The 19,706-nt window shown below is 34.9% G+C and overlaps 1 long non-coding RNA gene across 1 annotated transcript in view; it reads left to right on the top strand.

Annotated features, from left to right (window-relative positions):
• Positions 1 to 18,087, top strand: part of LOC122793755 — a 69,141-nt gene extending 51,054 nt beyond the window's left edge. Inside the window, exons 2-4 of the long non-coding RNA XR_006363526.1 lie at positions 10,071 to 10,313; positions 11,486 to 11,603; positions 17,867 to 18,087. This is a non-coding gene — a long non-coding RNA (uncharacterized LOC122793755). The remainder of the gene's footprint in view (positions 1 to 10,070; positions 10,314 to 11,485; positions 11,604 to 17,866) is intronic.
• The last annotated feature ends 1,619 nt before the right edge of the window (positions 18,088 to 19,706 follow it).

Below are 19,706 nucleotides of genomic sequence, written 5' to 3'. Positions count from 1 at the left end.
TATAAATTCTGAGAACACAATAGAGTGTCACTACACAATGCCTTCATTCTTAACAAAAAGAACTTAAAGCTTCAACTTGGGGCCTACTGCAACTTGAGCAGATTCATATATGTTTAATTACTGAGATATGGTTTCATGTCAATGAAAGCACTCCCTCTGTTCCTTGATTTTACGCCTATCATGCCATCAGACCTAATGACAATTGTTGGGAAGTAATAGCATTTGCCCTGAATATCATCACCTCACAGCTGATTCCTCAGAATACCAAAACTGAACTCAAAGATGTCCATATCACCCTATTAAGGATTAATTACTGCTTCAGAGCTAGATACAGAACCCACTCTATACCCCCCTTCTGATGCCTTAGCTAAAAAGCCTCATTTAAGGAAAACTCCTTTCTACTGGGGGACTTCAACTATCCATCAAATTAAAAAAAAGTTGACTTACATTGCTAATGGTCAAATACATTCAAGACAGATTGATTCCTGAATATAAAATATTGCATGATTATACTTTTCAGATTACCTCCATATATATCATTTTCTCTTGTTTTGTAAGACCCACAAATCATGATCTTTTTCTTTGAACTGGTATTACTTCCCCTGCAAATATCTCTCTGTTTGCAAGCTTTTTAAAATAAACCTTGTTCAGTTATTCTATAACCTAAAGAATCCAGCCGCAGCCACCTTTTTCCCATTGTCTGCACATGGGTTGGTATGCCACATCCAAAGCTAAGAACACCTCATCCATGAGCCCTAATAATATACCAGCTTGCCTTATTATCAGTATGAAATATGAACTATCTGATCCCCTACATAACCTCTTCAGTCTAAGTTTTTTTTAAATGGCTAAATTTTCAAAGCCTGGAAATCTGCTGTTGTAAAGGTGTTATGCAAGATTGGCCCAGGTATACATTCTGATAATTATAGACATTATTCCCACTTCCCTCATATGTGAAGTTGTGAAATATAATATCTCAGACCTCATTAATCTAGACATTGAAAATCTTTAACCCTTGACCCTTATCAATACAACTTTGTCAAAGGCAAATACTAAGTCTTTAACATTGTTGATTTCTTTGAATCTGCCATCTATGCACTAGATAGCAGTTATGCTGATGTTGTTTTTCTTTTGGCTTTTCCTGATTAGGGGTCGGCACAGCAGAACTCTGGTCCACTAATGATTGGCAGTCGATTTTTATGGTGCTGAGGTGCCAGCCCGATGCCCAACCTTCAACAAAGGCACTCTCATTCACGCATGTCTTTTGAACGCAGGTAGGACATGCAGTCTCCACACAGAAGGTGCTCCAGCTGAGAATCAAATGGGAAAACCTCTTGCTGTGAGACAACAATGCAACAGCTGCACCGCCACGGCTACATACCTACAGCATATCCAGGCCTGGCCATGGCCATTGATACTTTTCCTTATGCAAACATTATTGACAGACCTGTACATCTTGGAAAAATGTTACAGTTTGCTGTGGATTGTTATTTAGTTGTCTGACAGAATCTTTGTGATTAAAGTCACAGGAGCTACAAAAAAGGTTACCAGTGATGTACCACAGGACTTGGAGATGGGTCTTCTCCTATCTGACATCTATTTCTCAGATCTACAGGCCAACTTTCATGATTTATGGTTGCCTAAGTTGGAAGATGACTGTAAATTAGATATTGCTATTCAGTCATTCACTTTCTCACATTTCCTGCAATATGGGTAAGACTAAGTTAACAACTGTCACAAGGAAAATGGTCTAAAATAGATACAAAAAAATGTAGTACAGTAAATTTTGTTAAAGAAAAACAATACCATATATGCGACATACCCCATCTCATAAATTGTAATGGATCTCGGCACTCTTGTCAAAAATTTATTATTTTTTACCATATTTTCATAGTAGTGCAGATGGCTTTCTATCTGACTCATCTACTTTTCCAAGTCATCTCCTCTAGATCCATGGAAATGTCATTTCACTGTTATTCATATCTCACCAGACCCATTATTGAATATGAATTCATAGATTCATAGATGCCCCTTTGGCATGTATTTGTCTAAACAGATCATTTAACATAAGATATGTCGTAGAACCTTAACTGAAAAGATCAAGGCCTTCAATAACTTCAGTAATCCAGATAGACTCACAGTCTGCTCTCTGTATTCAGTCCTTTATAGACATCATTGTGAGAATCCTTGTCTAGCCTTTCAGACCATGGAAGACTTGGACTACCATGACTGCCAATTCCTTTGCAGAACAAATGGTTTCTCAAATATCTGGTTAAATGAAATACAAATAACATCATCAGATAAATAACACATTTCTGTCATCATAGATTAATATTCTAACAAATCCTTCACCTCTAGAACATGTTTCCTTTCACTTTATAAAAACAGGTTATCACCATTGCCACCTGCAGGGGTAATCCAGATAATTGGATGAACAACTTTAAAGTCTCCTCTTATTTATCTTGTATTGCCCTCCTTGAGGCTGGAGGAAGCTATTGTATATGTTATATTGGCTAGGCTTCTACTGGTAGTTATACTGATTATCTAGAACTTACTTATGAACCCAGGCATCAACAAAATTCACAGGAGATGACACTAATACTTAGAAAGACTGATGACAAAAAATAGCAGGAGCAATAGAGGCTACTATGGATAAACAGTATTACTGAAAAATGAATATGTCTTTATAAGAATTTAAAGAAGTAGTTGTATAGAGAGAGGCTTGGTGTTCATAAGTTCATTGTTCTAGTGCTCAGGCCAATAAGCTATCAAAGAGCACAAACTCCATAAGAGGTAGACATATACTTTATCCATAGCCCAAGAATCCATAGTTCTCTTAAAACTTTCCAAACCTTCAGATTGCCTTACATTTAAAGTTGTTGTTCTATAAATGAGTGATTTTAACAGTAACATATGAATGCTGTGCCCTAACTTTTCCTGTTTTTGAATAGAACTTCATATTATTGTCTCTAAAAGTTTTATTTCACCCCTGTATATTTCTGTAGTGAAAGTAATTTGCAAAGTATAATCATGAAATATTCTATATTGAATAATCAATCTACCATGAATATATCTATAACAAAATGAAAACAAATTTAAGTGTTTACATCTTGCACTGTAATCAAGATCTCTTAAAGACACAGCTTTCTTCATAAACCTCTTTTGAATATTTTAATCATTCCTGTGTATAAACATAAAATGAATTGTTATACTCGATAACTGGTCTTACATAAGTAATAGCATAAGAGTAAAACAATGATCACCTCTGGTAGTAACATTCCTCAATAAAAGCATATATCTAATGGCTTTATAGCATATAACCCTGATATGAGCCATAATTGAAAAGGTAGATGTTGTAGTTTTTAGTTTACTTGCCAAAACATGTTTAACAGCCATCAATTGAAAATCCTTCCAGGACATTTTGGATCTGTCTAGCAAGTTAAGGGTAATGTTAGTTTTGAGTAATGCACACAGTGTCACTATGATATGTTTAGTTGCAGATTTAAATGAACCTGGATAGATATTTAATAGCGCCATTTCCCAGGAAAGGGTTGACTTCATGTAACCCATTTCCTCCAGTCGTGCTCTTAAGGAGCACCAGAGTTTATACATGTTTTTACAGGACCAAAAAATGTGGAGTATATCTGCAACAGAATTAGGGCAAGTTGGACAAAAAGGCGAGCTGTTTGGGTTAATTTTATTTAGGAATGATGGAGTGTGATATGCGTTATTGTTTATCATAAACTGGGTATAAATTAGTTTTTTGAAAGGGGTTAGCTTTATTGTAGCATCAATCGCATCGAGTTTTTGGCTAAGTGTAATTTCCTTATTTTTTCCATCCCAATATTTAGAAAATAATAACTTGTCTTAGTATTTTATTTTTATTACTAGACTATAGACTTTGGAAAGCATTTTAGACCTTGATAGAAGTTGGGTTATTAGAGACTGATAAAGATGGTACTCTGTGGGGGTAACTGACCTTGTGTCAGTGATCAAAGAAATTAAGTCAAAAATGTGTTTGATTATTATATAGTATTTCTTGTTCACTGCCAAAGCAAACATGATTTCATTAAATGGTAAGTCTTTAAGTGAGTAGAAGTCCCAAACTGTACAGTTCTTAATGAGAGGGTAATTATCAAGATTTAACATGCTGTTACCCAATTTAAGATTTGGATTAAGATGAATTGGCTGGGCCATCGTTAGGGAGTATCGTATGCCAAGGAATGTTATCAGTGATTGGAACCCATTTGTATTTTTTATTAATATAGGGTGAATTTTATGCTCTTTAAGAGTTTTATTGTTAAGAAAGAGAATTGCTCTAGGACTGATATTAGACGCTTTTATATGGGCATTGTACAATTTTGTCCATAAGGGATTCCAGTCCTTGTTTGATTGTTAGAAGTTAGCAATGTGTATAATACAACAGGTTTTAATTATATGGTAATATGACAGAAAGTCCGGAAGGGCCAATCCTCCTCTATCTTTGGAAAGTGTAAGATTATTGTAGCTGATTCTAACATTTTTAGGGTGCCAAATAAAATTTTCCTAGTGTAGCTTTTATTTTTGAAAAAAAAAGTGTTCGGTATGTTTTGATAAAGAGCGAAGAAGTGGAAAAGAAGTTTGGGGAGGATATTCATTTTTTATAAAAGCTACTTTTGAAAGAAGAGAAAGATTTAAACTCTTCCATCTTGTGAGATCTTCATTGATTTTAGTCCAAGTTTTGTACAAATTACACTTTATTAGTTCTTGTTGGGGGTGAGTGAAGGTTATACCCAAATATTTTAGGGAATAGTTAACTTTGATTGATATTTCCGGAATGAAAAATTCTTTGTGACTGAGGGGGTTTAGTGGAAAAATTATTGATTTGTTTGGGTTAATGGCATAATTTGAGATTTGCAAAAATTTGTCTATAGAGTTTAAAATTTTTTCAAGTTCCATTGAGGGAAGTTCTAAATAGACGTTTAAATCATCTGCAAAGGCAGTGTATTTCATTTGTATTTTATATAGGTAAATTGAATGGTTAAATGTTTTCTGACTTAAATTTAACAATAGAACTTCAAGATAAATATTAAAAAGGTAGGGTGAGAGCGGACAACCCTGAATGGTGCCATTTATAATCTGGATTGGCATGGAGTTTTTTTGTTTATATTTAGGGAAGTGGAAGCCTTAGTGTAGAGGGTTTTAACCATTTTGATAAATTCGTCAGGGATGGAGAAGTATTTCAGGGTTTTAAAGAGGAACTTTAAGTTTACCTGGTCAAAAGCTTTTTGGGCATCAACAGAAAGAGCATATTTGGGGGATTTGTTGAGATTTGTTATATATGTTATGGCTTCAGTGGTTAGATTGTTGTCCCAAACATGCCTATTATTCATGAAACCGAGCTGGTCATGTGAAATAATATGTGGTAATACGCTTTTTAGTCTATTTGCTAAGATAGAAGATAAAATCTATATGTCGATGTTAATTAAGGCAATTGGACAGTAGTCATTTGTGCTAGTAATGTTGTCACTCGATTTAAGTATAAAAATGGTCTTAGAATTATTAAGATATAAATCCAAGATGCCAAATTGAATAATGTAATTATAAACTTTAAGCAGAATGGAAGCAAGAATTTGCTTGAAGGACTTGTAAAACTCTGACACGTAACCATCTGGACCTGGGGCTTTCCCTGGCTTCAGTTTGCTTATGGCCATCAAAATTTCATCTCTGGTTATAGGCACCTTCAGTAAATTAGAGTGATTTTTACTTATTTTAGGAAAGTGTAACTCATTTAGGAAAGAGTCTTGAAGGCCTGATGATTCAAGTATTTGGGGGCCATAAATTTCCTCATATACTTCCTGGAAACCCTGAATAATTTATCTGTGAAATAAGATCGACCCTTGTAGATAATGTGATTAATTTTAGTAGGCGGGCGTCTGATATTTATAATCCTAGCGAGAATTTTCGAAGGCATTTGCGCCCATTCAGCATTCTTATGGATAAGTCTAAATTCCATAAGTGAGTATTGACTGAGGTGTAGTTCGTGAAGTTGCTTTTGAATGTTAGATATTCGTTTCTCAATGTCAGGAGAGAACTTAGTTTGAAGTTTTAATTCTAGATTTTTTAGTTCTGTTTCTAGCACCAAAGTACGGGAATTAGATTGTTTTTTAATTAGGAAAGATTTTTGAATAAGGGTACCCCTCAAAGTAGATTTGGCAGATCTATGGGCATATCAGACATATCAAAGAGGTAAATGTCTGGGACAAGAATTCTTGAATTTCTCTATGGATAATCATGTTGTTCAAGAGATTTGGATTAAGGGAGCAATTTATAGGGATGGAGTTCAAATGGTTATGTTTACAAGTATATAAATGAAGATTATTTTTTGCATGATGAGATAAAGTTCTGGGGTCTTGTCTAAATATTATATCATAGGAGGCAAAAAATGTTGACGTTAAGAAGAAGTCTATCCTGGACCAGGATTTGTGGAAGGCAGAGAAGAATGTGTAGTTACTAATATTAGGGATATTCCTAAAAAGTTCAAAAGGATTAAACAAGTTGTAGACTTCTAACATATCTCTTATAGTATTAGAAGTACTTAAAGGTTGTTTATTGGCTTTACAGGTTCTGTCTAAATCCAGTCTAATTGCAGTTTTCCAATCCCCCCCCCCCAGATCAGTAGATGATTGTTACATTTTTCAACGAGTGAGATGATTTCATAAAGGAACAAAGACTGTTGTATACAGGGACATTTACTATAAGTATTTCTTTTTTACAGGACAGTATAGAACAGGTTAGATAGCACCATCTCCCATTTGGGTCCCAACCAGAAGTTATAATTGATCCTTTGAAAGATTTTTTAACTATTATTGCTACCCCCTTGGATACCGTGCTATCCTTAGCCATTACAATCTGTTTTATTCATTTCTTTTTAACATAGTTTGACCATTGAGCTGTAGTCATGTGCATTTCCTGGATAAGAGTGATATCAAATGAAGATTTCTGGATTAGATGTAAAACTAAATTCCTTTTTTTTATTATTTTGCAACCCCTTTATATTCCATGAGTCTATCAATAGCATTTATCCAAGTAACTAGTAAGATAAGGGTTTGGTATTTTTACTATTTAAAGTGAAGAGAGTTAACGGGCAAATGTGCTGTAACTTAAGAATAACTAGGCAAATAGAATGAAGGTAAAAAGAATTGTTTCCCTTAAATGAAAAATGAATAGGAGAAAAGTAGAGTAAAGTGACAGTCGCCTCTCACTACCCGTGCTTAACCACATTCTACAAATATCTGAAAGAGAAAGGAAGAAGACACTATTTACATATTTAACTACTTTACAAAGATTTCTTAACATTCCAAACTCCAACTTACTACACACACACGTGCTTCAAGCTCTAATGTAACAGTATACAAAAAAAAAAACGGAACTTTTTGACATTTAGTAAACATCAGCAAATATTGTTTGATACTAACAGATAGGGTCTTACTTAACAATATAATACATCTTGATCATACTTATCCTCATATGACCATACAGCACAGTCACCCTATAGTATCTATCCTGTATGATTACAGCTCTGACTCAAAATTGACTTTATAAGGAATTAACCCCTAAATTAGGGAATTAGTAGCACCTCTGACTGGTAAGACATATTTGAGGCTCCTTTTCACTTATCGTTATCAAGTGGGATTTTAGACCCATACTTTGTAAAGTGTACGAAGATGCCTGTTGCCCAGCAAGGTCTTGTAGTTGGAACCAACCAGATATTATATGAACAAATTTGACTACTTTGAACAATAAACTATGAAAAGATAAACAACCAATGGTGCTATTCCTCTTTCTGCCTAAATGAAGTAGAAATATTATTATATAGGATGTACATTAGGCCGTTTAAAAGTGTCTACTAAACTTTATATTGCTCCAAAGGCCAGAAAATCTATATATGCAAAAACCAGAGGCATATATATGAAAACAGATATTCAAAATCCGACATGTAGATGAAGTGATCTGTTAACATAGTAATCCTGTAACAATAATAGTTTACCATATAACAGGTATAGGGTGACAACAAGAAATAAAACATTTGTCTATTTACTAACTCTACATCAAGCGACTACAGATGTGTGTATTGCATCAGTAATACTGCAAAAGAGTATTGATTAAGGACAGGAATAACCTACTCATTACACTATAGGTATGAACATCACATAATGTCCCTTACCCCTGTCATTTTGTTTTCACAACCAAATATAATTCATATAACTCATCCCAACTTTCTGGGAATGCATGTAAAGTTTTTTCGATCCGTATAACTATTAACAAGATGAAGAGATGTTGTTAACTAATCAGCATATAGGGCTAGAAAATCATGTTATCTGTTACTGACACAATCCTGATCTGTACCCAAGTAACAATGATAAAAGTAAATTTGTAATACCACACCCATACTCTCACACACACACACACACACACACACACACACACACACACACACACACACACACACACACACACACACACACACATATACAGACAACTACACAGACACAGTTTCCCAAAATAACCCACAAGATAGATAGTTTTATATAATTTTTAGACCAGTGTGTTAATAATAGAGCCAGAAGTGCATTACTTTGATTATACACCTTTGAAAAGGACCAAACCCAGAAGGACTTTGGCTATTAAGATCATGATTGTAAAGTGCATATGTGTTCTTAACTCTGTTAACTAAAGCATACAAGTATTCCCCAAGTATGGGTCCTACAGTAATTCTAGTACATTAAATTGGAAAATTGTAATGCTTAAAATTATCTGCAGTGGTCTGTTAAAACCTAGTAACAATTTCACAGGGTACATGGTATTTATGAATATTGCAGCTATTTATTCCATTTGGCTGTTTTGTGTGCACGTGTGTGCACGCAGGCGTGCGCACACATGCATAATATGTATAATTCTCCGTGACATACAGTAACCGTAGTTAGCATAGTGTTACATTTATTTTTAATTTTTCACAAATTATTCCTATATTCAGAGTCTTACCTATGCATTTTTTCAAACTATTTAGACAATAATATGTCTCGTGCTCTGTTTTGCAAACCACTGTCTTGGGTCTCATGTCTAAAGACTTTCCAACTAAAGAAACTAAGCAGAACAGCAAAATGCAATAAATATAGTGCATAGGTTGTAAATATACCTTATTGCACCTTGTTGTCCCAAATGTAAGATTAAATTCTAGACTTGATATGTAAAGATTTCTAACACTATATTATGTAATTTGAGCTCCCTTTCTCAGATAAACGCTCCACTATTAACCATAGGTAGAGAACATAACAGCCCATACGAAGTTATAACAACCATTCTCTCCATCCTCTACAGGGAGTCAGAATTACTTTTTACCATATGCTTGAAAACCACCCATTTTTGTGCTTTATAAAAACAAACATTTAAAGACTGATTATAATACAGATGTTAATATAAAGAGTAGTAGGCTATCTCCTTAGGAATCTGTGTTGAACAATTTTTGATAGTGAAACATTTCAGTCATGCTTTGTAACAGAGATCCATAGTTTTGGCAAACATTAAGCTGTTATTCAAATAGAATCTAAATATGTTTTTTTTTTTTTTAATTCTGACCTATTAGCTAATACATAGCTTAACAGCAACCTTGCTGAACATTTTGTAATAACAGTTGCCTGACATACTTATCAAATAAAAACCACAGGTAATATAGCCTTAAAAAAAAAGAAAATTGCAGATACTACCACATACCATGAATTTGTTACTATGACAATCAAACACAAAATATGTTATATACACTATTATTGCATCTTCATTTGGTTCAATGTTCACCATTCCTTTCAAAAACAGACCACTTCTTTATTTAATACAAAATATGGTATTAACTTGTCACTAATCGTCTTGCAAGCTTCTCCAAACTTTCTTTAATGTATAAATATTCATTCTAACCTTTCCAATCTTCGGTAAAGTCTCTTTTGAGGTATTTGTAGCAGTCTGTAGCCTTCTTTATCTCTACGTGTATTTAGTTGAATTTCTTTTCTTTTTTTTTTTTTTTTTTTTTTAACCAGGACTTGGTTTTTCCTGCTTCTTGGTTCAATGCAGTAAAGCAGAACTCTCGATTTAGCAGTGCCGCTTATTGTTTCTCATGAAACCTGTGCATTTGAAGAAGGAAAGTGATTCCAGTGGGACCAGACAACCTGCTGCACACAGAGGCTACAAGGGACCTTTAACCACCCAGATATCTTGGCCTACTTTATGAGTGTTGCAATGGGTGCCTGGAAATGGCCTCAGGACACGGAACTCATTTAAAGGTAACAAAAAGCTGTTTTGGTGAGATTAATCATGCAATTTGTTGGAATAAGAACTGAGATTTCTTGGATTAGTTATTTGGACTGGTTTGCTTCATTTGTATGTAAAAGGAACTTATATGCACTTTTCTTTTATTATTTTTGAGAAAAACAAGATTGTTTGAGCTTACATATTAGGAAATTGTTGTTGTTGCAAATAAGAGGCATATAGAAGAAACAGTTTGATATAATTTAAGAGGATGTCAGAGTTTCACCAAAAGCCTTAATAAATGTAGCTTTCACTTTTTGTTGATTTTTTATAGAGTACATTACGCTTTTGTACTGAAATGATAGAATGGCAGGGTACTTCATCTGGAACTTGATGGATTTGTTAATTAGAAACTTGCAGTAGGGCGAGAGAGTTTGTCTTTCTTGTTTAATTGGGAATGGCAAGTCCTGAGCAAAGGTAATTTTTAAACCTCTCCAGAGCACATACTTCTTCGATTTTAGCAGCTTGAAGGATTGACTGTGCATGGGAAGCATTAAGCAACCTTGTGTAAATTTGTCTAGGCATATCCATTGCTTGAGATTTTCTCAATGCTCTATGGATTCTTTTGATTGAATATGTTTGTGCAAGATCTTTGTTGTCTAGTAAGATACCAATAATTTCCTGAGCTATAGAGGACAGTTGTGATTGTTCAAACTTCTCCGGCAAACCTTTGATCAGCACATTATTACACCTTGTTCTAGCCTCCAGATCAATTATTTTTTGCTGCATTTCTTTTATCAGAGCTTCATTTGTGGAAGTATTTTTTTGAAGTTCCTGTATTTTGATTTCATTTTCCAGTATTTTTGCATCATTTTGATCTAATCTGGTAATGATTTGTTCCAGGTTGTTGCCAAAAAGAGTTAAGTTTGAAGAAAAGGTTTGTATTTTAGACTGAAGTGGTAAAAGTGCTGCCTTAAGATCTTCAATTGTAAAGGATTGCTCACCCTTATTTCTTTGAGGCTGCTTGGTAGTCTCAGACTGTGATTTGGCTGTTTTCTGCCTTTTGGTAGATGTTTCCTTCTCTGAGGATGAAATTAGTGAAAGTCTAGTTTTTGAAGATTGTGCTTCCATTGAATCCATCTTAGTAATATTTTTCTTGTATCCTATTTTTTTCTTTACGTTCCTTTATTTGTTTGTGCTTCTGTAGATTCTTTGTATTTGCTGTCCGGCCTAGACACATGTGGCTGAGAGTACTAATACCCTTTGGATGAAGAGAGGATGAATCAGCCTTTCCAAACTGCAGTTTCACCAAAATTCTTTGGAAGGTAGGTAGATTATATCCAGTATTGTTTGGCAAAACCCTTTTTTTGATCCTTTTATGATGTGGTGACAGGTGATTCAAGTAGATTATCTGATAGTGTTAAGAGCACACAGAAAACAGTGCTTCCTAGTCAGCAGCCATTTTGGAATCCATATTTTTTAACCTCTTGAAGTCGATTATTAGAGAGGTATATATGATACTCTAGTTCATTTGTAAAATACATAATGTCATGCTTGTCATAACTAAATTTTCAACCAATTTCTAATGCCCAATTATTTATAGGCTATAAGAAGATGTTTAAATAATTGGCGCCAGTTCCATTTTGCAGTATAAAGTAGAGTTTAAAGTCACCTGCATACTTTTATATTGTGCTTATACATAACTGAAAAATCTATATTGAATAATAATGGACTCAAAACTGAACCCTGGGTTACACCAAACAAAACTACAAAATAATCAGAGTAAACATTTTGAATCTTAACACATTGTCTTCTGTCTGACAACCAGTTCAAAATCTATTGAATAATATAACTAACTAACCTAATTCCAATAAACAATTAGCAATTACCTTGTGTGAGAGACAATCAAAAGTTTTAGTTAGATCCCAAAAAAATTCTTCAGGTTGAAGACCCATGGCCAAGGTTATCTAATCATAAAAGCATATTAAAGTTGCTCAGAGTAGACTTTTCTTTAGTAAATCCATGTTTGTCAGTATCATAGTTAGTTAAATCCTACGTGTGTAGACATTTTTCAAAATGTTTGCCAACTAAGGATATCAGATTTAGTGGCCAATAATTTTCCATGTTATTCTTCTTATCCTTCTTAAAGACAGGAGTTATACAAGAAAGCTTTCAAGAATTAGGGGCAAGTCCTCTAGTTAAAAATTTATTAAAGATGTTACGGAAAATAGAAGAAATTCTGTCTTTAATGACATACAGTAGTTGCCCAGGAATCAGATCAGATGACGCCCTCTATATTTTATTCATAGATCTTATAACAGAAACATCAGATATTACTGGACAAATTCCAGATGGTAAACTAGATCCTGGGGACTTAGTAACAGTGCCTAATTAAAGTTGAATAAAGAGAAAAGTATTAAAATCAGTAACTATAGTAAAGGCATTCGTTATTACTTTACTGTCAATTCTTATTGTAGTAATTTGTGAGTTATTATGTAGTAAATTAATATATTGGTCAAAAGCTTTTTTTAATATTAGTATCACCAATCAATTTATTTTCATGCCTTCATTTTGATATTTTAATTGTATTTTCAGTTTTTTACACATAGCATTAATGCTTTTATTATCTATCGTAATAAAAAATGTAGGATTTTTATACTATATATTTTTTTCTTCCTATATATCCCTGTATCAAAAAAAAAATCCATGAAACTGGGTCTTCTTTACAGGAATAAGAAATTTCTTGTTTCCAACTCCAAACCCACCCTTGCCCAAGCCTATCTCCTTCCCCATCTCCTCTACACCTCCCCTATCCTAACTTATCTCCAGTCAAACCTTCTCTCTAAAGCAGAACAAGCTTACAATGACATAACCAGATTCACCAGTAACCAACCTTATAAATCTCATGATTGCCTTGCCCTGAAACAGCTTCAATGGCTAGAATTCCCCATGAATTACTACTTTCCCAGCTGTAGCTGACACACTCCCTACTCAACAAACCACTTGCCTGCCCATCACGCTCTACCTTAGTATCCCCTTATACCCCAACCTGGTCTCTCCATAGTTCCGACCAGCACCTTCTAGACATCTATAAACCCAGCAAAACTTATAGTAAACTCCTGTGTAAAACACTCTGTGTCCCTTGCGTGGAACAGGCTACCACCTCACATTTGTAGCATCACTAGGCCCAGCTGCTTTAAAACTGAAGTCAGGCACTACTTTCTGGACTGAAAAGCCTGCCCTGGCCTAACTCATCCATACTCTGCATTTTCCTTTCCTTTTTCCTTTCCCTTTCTTTTCACTACCTATCAACATCTAATAATTCAATGACTAATCTGCTTAATAGACAATACTACACTGTGCTACTTGGGAAAGATATGTCATTATTGTAAATACTTTAATGTACTAATTGTATTTTACTTCATTTTGTTTTAGTTTTATTAGTTATTCATTTCACCTGATTACTGCATATGTAATTTTTGCTTATGTTGTATTGCTGCACTGTTTTCCATGGGTTTTGTATATTGCCTACTGTTTTATATTTTTATGTTTGTATTGCTGGAACTTTTCTCCTTGGGTCTCCACTGAAAATGGGCCATTGGCTCAGACAGACTAACCAGGTTAACAAACGTCAAATAAATAAATAAATAAATAAATATATAAATAAAATATATCCATGAAATATTCTTGTTGCACCAGCCAGGAACTTTGAACTTGCCAGATGTTTTGGTTGTAAAGAAACTATCATATGATAAAGCCATTGATGAAACAAAAAACTGAGTTAACCTAAATGACTTACCAACACCAAAACATTTTTTTTCTTTTAGATTACCCAACTTGAAAGGATATGTCAGACTGAAGACAGCATTTTGGTATAATCCTTCATTTTACTGTATTTAGGCATAAGACTGTTAGACAATACCCTGCACCTAGCCAACTTAAGCTTAAAACATTATGGGATAAACTGTTTGTTAACTCTAAAAATGGGAAAGGTCAATACAATAAAGAATATCTTGTCCCAAATGTCTTCCAATTTTTTTATTTATATCACTGAAATCAGCCCCATCAAATGGTTTAAGAATGTTCTGGTACTATTTAAGGAGTTTTTGTAAGAAAGACATAGGATTAAGTTGGGCGAGCATCTCTAACATGCTAATCCATGATATGAAATCTGTATTTTAACATGCATTGCTAGGTATTTGTGGACTTTTGTCATCATGGGTTTCACATTGTTTATGTCTGTAACTGTAGTACAGATCTGAGCTACTCATATACTGTACATTGTTGTCACTTTCTCCAGTTTTTAGCAGCTACCTACAGTGGGCTGAATGACCAGCTGAAACAAACCTGTCACCATTCCCCTCCTGAGGGCTTGTTTTAAAATAAAACTGGAAAAACTACAAGGAAGGACACTGAAGATTCCATCATACCTGAAAGTTTAGTATAGGAGCATCTCATTTTAGATGAAATTCTTCAGACGCCAAGTAAGACAAAGGTAAAAGTATTGATAAGCTCAGCATAATGTGTGCACTGCAGCCATAAGCCAGGATACTTAACACATGTTCTGTGCCTGAAAACCCATCCTGAGAATGCAGCATGGCTGTGGCTGAGTTTGTTTTCCTTCTTCCAACACTTTGAATAAGATTCTGCACTGGAGCATGAAATTCCTCTGGCCTGACAAGTTGACTAATTAACTATGTTGGGTGAAAAGTAGTGATGTGTCCAGTTTACACGTCCCATCCCAAATTTGATTGCAAAGTTCCAGAAATGCCTTATACAATAATCGTTCCCTTCAATCATGCTCTGCAATCATGTGTCAGTTGCAGATATGATGGAAAGTGATATTCTAATGATACTGCCATCTGTCTATAGCTTTATGTCTACTAAATCAATTTGCACCTTAGTACATTTTATAGCACTTCTTCACTGCTGACCATGAATTTTTGGGTCTATATTATATATCTGAAGTTTCAAAACTTCGAATCCCATATGTTCAACAACATATGATTAAAGTTTGAAACTTCGAATATATAATAAAACATCAAAAAATTAAATAAAATGTACCTTAATGCTCCGAGCAGGGGGGCAAGCCCCCCTGCACCCCCCACACCCCCCTACTTAAATATACCAACTGTGAGATCGCACTTCAGTGCAGAAAATGGAAATTCTCTCATTCTGCACCATATGGCACCATTACATTTAACCTTCAAACTTTTCAAAGTTCAATCATATGGTGTTGACCATGTGACATTCAAACTTTTAAAAGTTCATTCATGTAATAGTAACCCGAATTTTCAAATATACCATTTTTAATACTTCTAGGATGTGATAATCTGGTTTACTATTAAATGTGCAAATGCACTCCGTGCGAACGGCGACCCCATCGACGCGTTTGCGCGAACCGAAACACCGAAACCATTTCGCTAGCGAACCAAAACCGCGAAACCCCGACGATCGACATTACCAGCCACGCAACACCTCCACACCCATGCTACCATGGGTCTGATGGGGGCGAGGTTTTGCCGTTCGCACATCTGGGGGTTGGTGTTGTGACGTTCGCAGTTCCGCGTTCGGGCAATGCGAGTCGCACAAAACGGGATCGACAATTCGATAGTAAACCGATAATCTGTATTATTTGTTATGCTTAATAAAGTTGAAACTTACCCATTTATGGAATACACATCCATTATATGTTTGTATGACATAAGATTGCTTACAACCACATGAAATGCAACTAGAATTTCCTATTGAAGCTATGCAAACCATTTACTGCCATGCTGTAAATAGCAAAATGTACAGGGCAATGCCATAAAAACTGGACTGAAGCTGCATTGAAAACATTTGTCTGACAAAAAAGCAGGTAAGCATGCAAACAAAAATGAAGGTGTACATTGCAAAGAAATAAATCATATTCAGATGATACCCGCTCATTAATTTTAACTTTCCAGGAGACAGAATGCTATCAGTCAGAAACAAAATCATAGACTTATACCAACATGAAGTTTATTTTATTTTCATGCCTAGTGATACATAAGTATAGAGAAGTTTGCAAAACCACAATATGGAAAGGAAGGTATTAAAATAGTGTTTGAATGTAAAACATTTCTAGTTTACTGAGCATTTTTCCTGCTTACACATAGACGAGTGCCAACTACAAGACTGTAATGACAGTATGTGAAATATCGAATAACATACTTGTAAAGCATATGTTACACCAGACCAATGACCTAAAAATGGAGTTCTACTTTGCCTGAGGTTTGCTTCGGTCATGTTAAACTCATTTCTTTCACAGATCCTGCCACTGTGGTTAGCTGCCCTTATATCCACTGTTAAACAGACTTAGCTTTTATCAAAAAATGTCTTTAAAAGTGCAACCATTTTTGAATGAGCTAAATCAACATTTAGGAGTCTCTCTTTTGCATTATTATCATGCTACAAAGAATGCCCTAGGCATAAATTACCAGAGTGTTCCTTCTCTACTTTTCCCATTTTGAGTCCTGCTCATGTTGATCGGGGAGTGAATGAAATTGTGTTCATATTGTATTATTTCTCATACATTTTCCAGATAGTATTCTATTAGAAAATAGTGCTTTTTGTTCCATGACCTATCTCATCTTGTAGTCTTGTGTTGCTAAATACTCAAGATTAGTCTATTAAGCTGTCACTAACAACACCTGGTTGAGAGATTATAGAACAAAAAAAAAAAGAGAGAGAGAGCGACTGCATTTCAGAATTATTTACCGATCTGATGGAAATTCATAGAACATAATCACATCTCCTCTCTTATTTTTTTCCACTGGAGTCTGCCTGGTTGGGATAAAGCACATCAAAGCCCTTCATTGGTATGCCTGTTTTATTTATTTATTTTTTTTACTTGGTCTATATTCTTTTGTATTCCACAAAATGATTGCTTGGAAGGTATGCTCTCAATGCCTGGCATTCCTGTTAACTATGAAGGTACAGACCTATACAGGGTAAGTGTACGTCACCATCATCATCATTAGTATCCTCCACCTCCATCTTTCCCATTTTCCCTACACGAGGTAAGGATTTTACACATTGTTAACTCTCTTTATTCAGTGCTGCTCTCCTGTCCTTCACAGTAATGCAGAGTATCACAGCGCTTCTCTCGTGCAGTTCATCCATCTCTTAGATGGAAATCCTCATTTCATCCTTCCTTCTTCCTATACCTCCCAAAAAGTCCTCACCAGATTGCACAAACCACCCTAATCGGTTCTCTTTTACCTATTAAATGTGCATATTGTATGCCAGCAATACCTTACTAAGAAGAAGGACAGTTTTCATTGCATTAATAAACATTTACTTTTTATATGGCTAATCATGGTTGTCCATCTGCTACAGATTTTCTGTTATACAGGACAAATCAAAACTTGATAACCATCAACATTCTTTTCTCCTAAGTTGTAAAGAATTATACAACAGTTTAATAAATTTGTGAGAAGTTACTGCTACATTTTCTACTTGTTCTGAAGCTCTGAGATAGTTAATGGAAAATTATGTCAGCATGATTAACAGTTTTAGGAAAAATGGTACCTAATTGCAGACATTTTTCTCTCCTTCATTTCAGTGATCATCCTTCAGTTCTCTAAAGTCCATAATCATAAGCATTTCTGGCTGAATCTCACCACAGATGATCTTGTTAATTGGAATGATAACTTCACCTACACAAATGGATCAAATTCTACAAGATGTTTTTGACACTGCCTCCTCAGAGAAAGCCTTGGCCTCTGGAAAGAGGAGATCCTCTTTGTCCTGCATCTCCAAACATATCCCATACACAAACCTTCAGGTCAGTGACAGCTATAGCTATTGCTTTTTTGATCTGCTGGCATGTCCCACCTATTATATTACTTTGCATGGAAGTCATCTTTCTTTGACCTGATGATTTCTCTTATTGCTGATGTTTAGCAAAGAGTTCTAGGGTACTCCATGATTACATTTCCAGAATGTAATAACACCCCCCCAAAGGACTAGATAGTGTAATCATATGGCAATTGATCTAATTACCTAAGTATTGACAAAAAATATGTAATGTTCAAAAGTATCAACAGGTAAAAATATCTAAACACAAAAGATTGGCAAAACCAAACCACATCCCAAACTAATGTTTTTACTGGGGGCCAAGCGACATTGCATCCCCCACACCCCCTGCTAATTATATATACCAACTCCAAGGTCACACAACAGTGGTGAAAGGCCGTAAACCCTTCCCTGATGTAACTTCAGTTTCATCAATATTTCGCATTTAAATATTTCTAACTGTTAATATTTTGAACATTGGATTTTTTTCTCAAGATTAAGGCTGTAGATATTTAGGTAATTAGTTCAACTGTTCAGCTGCCATATACCTATAAATCTATGTCGATCTGTTTTTATATATGCGCATGCACGCGCACTCACACACACACACACACACACACACACACACACACACACACACACACACACATATATATATTTTATATATATATATATATATATATATATCAATATATATACAGTCATAGCCAACCAGGTATAGAGAAAACAGCTCCATTTTGCAAAGCACATAATTGTATAAAATAAAACTATGTTAAGTATGTCTTGAGTTGACTTTTGTTTAAATGTTAGCTTAAGTTATTGTGCAAAATATGTGATTTTTTTAAAACATTGTACAACATGGTATGCAAATTGTATGCCTGATTATATGACTCAACTTACTCTAAAGAGGTGAATGGCTGAGCACATCTGCTGATGTGAGTATCCAGAACATCTAAAATCAGGTCAGATGATATATTCATAATCTCAAACACCTGCCTTTGGTGAAAACTATTCGGTGCAAGTACACTTATGTGCAGTTTTATGTCATGGTGCAGGGTTTGTTTTAGACAATCTTTTTAGTAACACTAAGTTAAAAATATATATATTCATGTTCAGACCAGCGAATCCATTCCTCCCCTTCATGACCTTCAACCTATCTACATCACTCTCCATGGGATAGTTGAAGTCTCAAAGTAGAAATGCCAGGCAGACAGGAGGCAATTTATCATATGCCATACCTACTGTATCTGTGAAGGCCAAACATACAGAATAGCTGTTAGAGGCATATAAAAGAATATCAGAGTGCACTTCTTGTATTTCATAGTCACACGGAAGTGACCAGTCATCTACTGGTACAAATTCCAGCTGTAAATCATGTCATATATTGGTACAAACTCCAACTTTAGAGCATGCAGCTGGTGGATTCTAAGGATCCTCACACCCATAAAGGGCATGTTGTATCAGTCAGTCCAGAAAATAAGGGGTGAGAGACAGAAACACAGAGAGAACAGTCTTTCACAAGATTTGTTGTGTAAGCAGTAGTGTGGCACAGGAGAAGAAATAAAAATCAAGCTGGTATGTTTCAAGCTCCCATAGAGGCACAAGCT

The sequence above is a fragment of the Protopterus annectens genome, chromosome 2.part0 (assembly GCF_019279795.1).
Source record: "Protopterus annectens isolate FY-2018-M chromosome 2.part0, PAN1.0, whole genome shotgun sequence".
Lineage (NCBI taxonomy): Eukaryota > Metazoa > Chordata > Ceratodontiformes > Protopteridae > Protopterus > Protopterus annectens.
The sequence above is the reverse complement of the archived record's forward strand: the minus strand, read 5'-3'. Positions and strand labels throughout refer to the sequence as shown.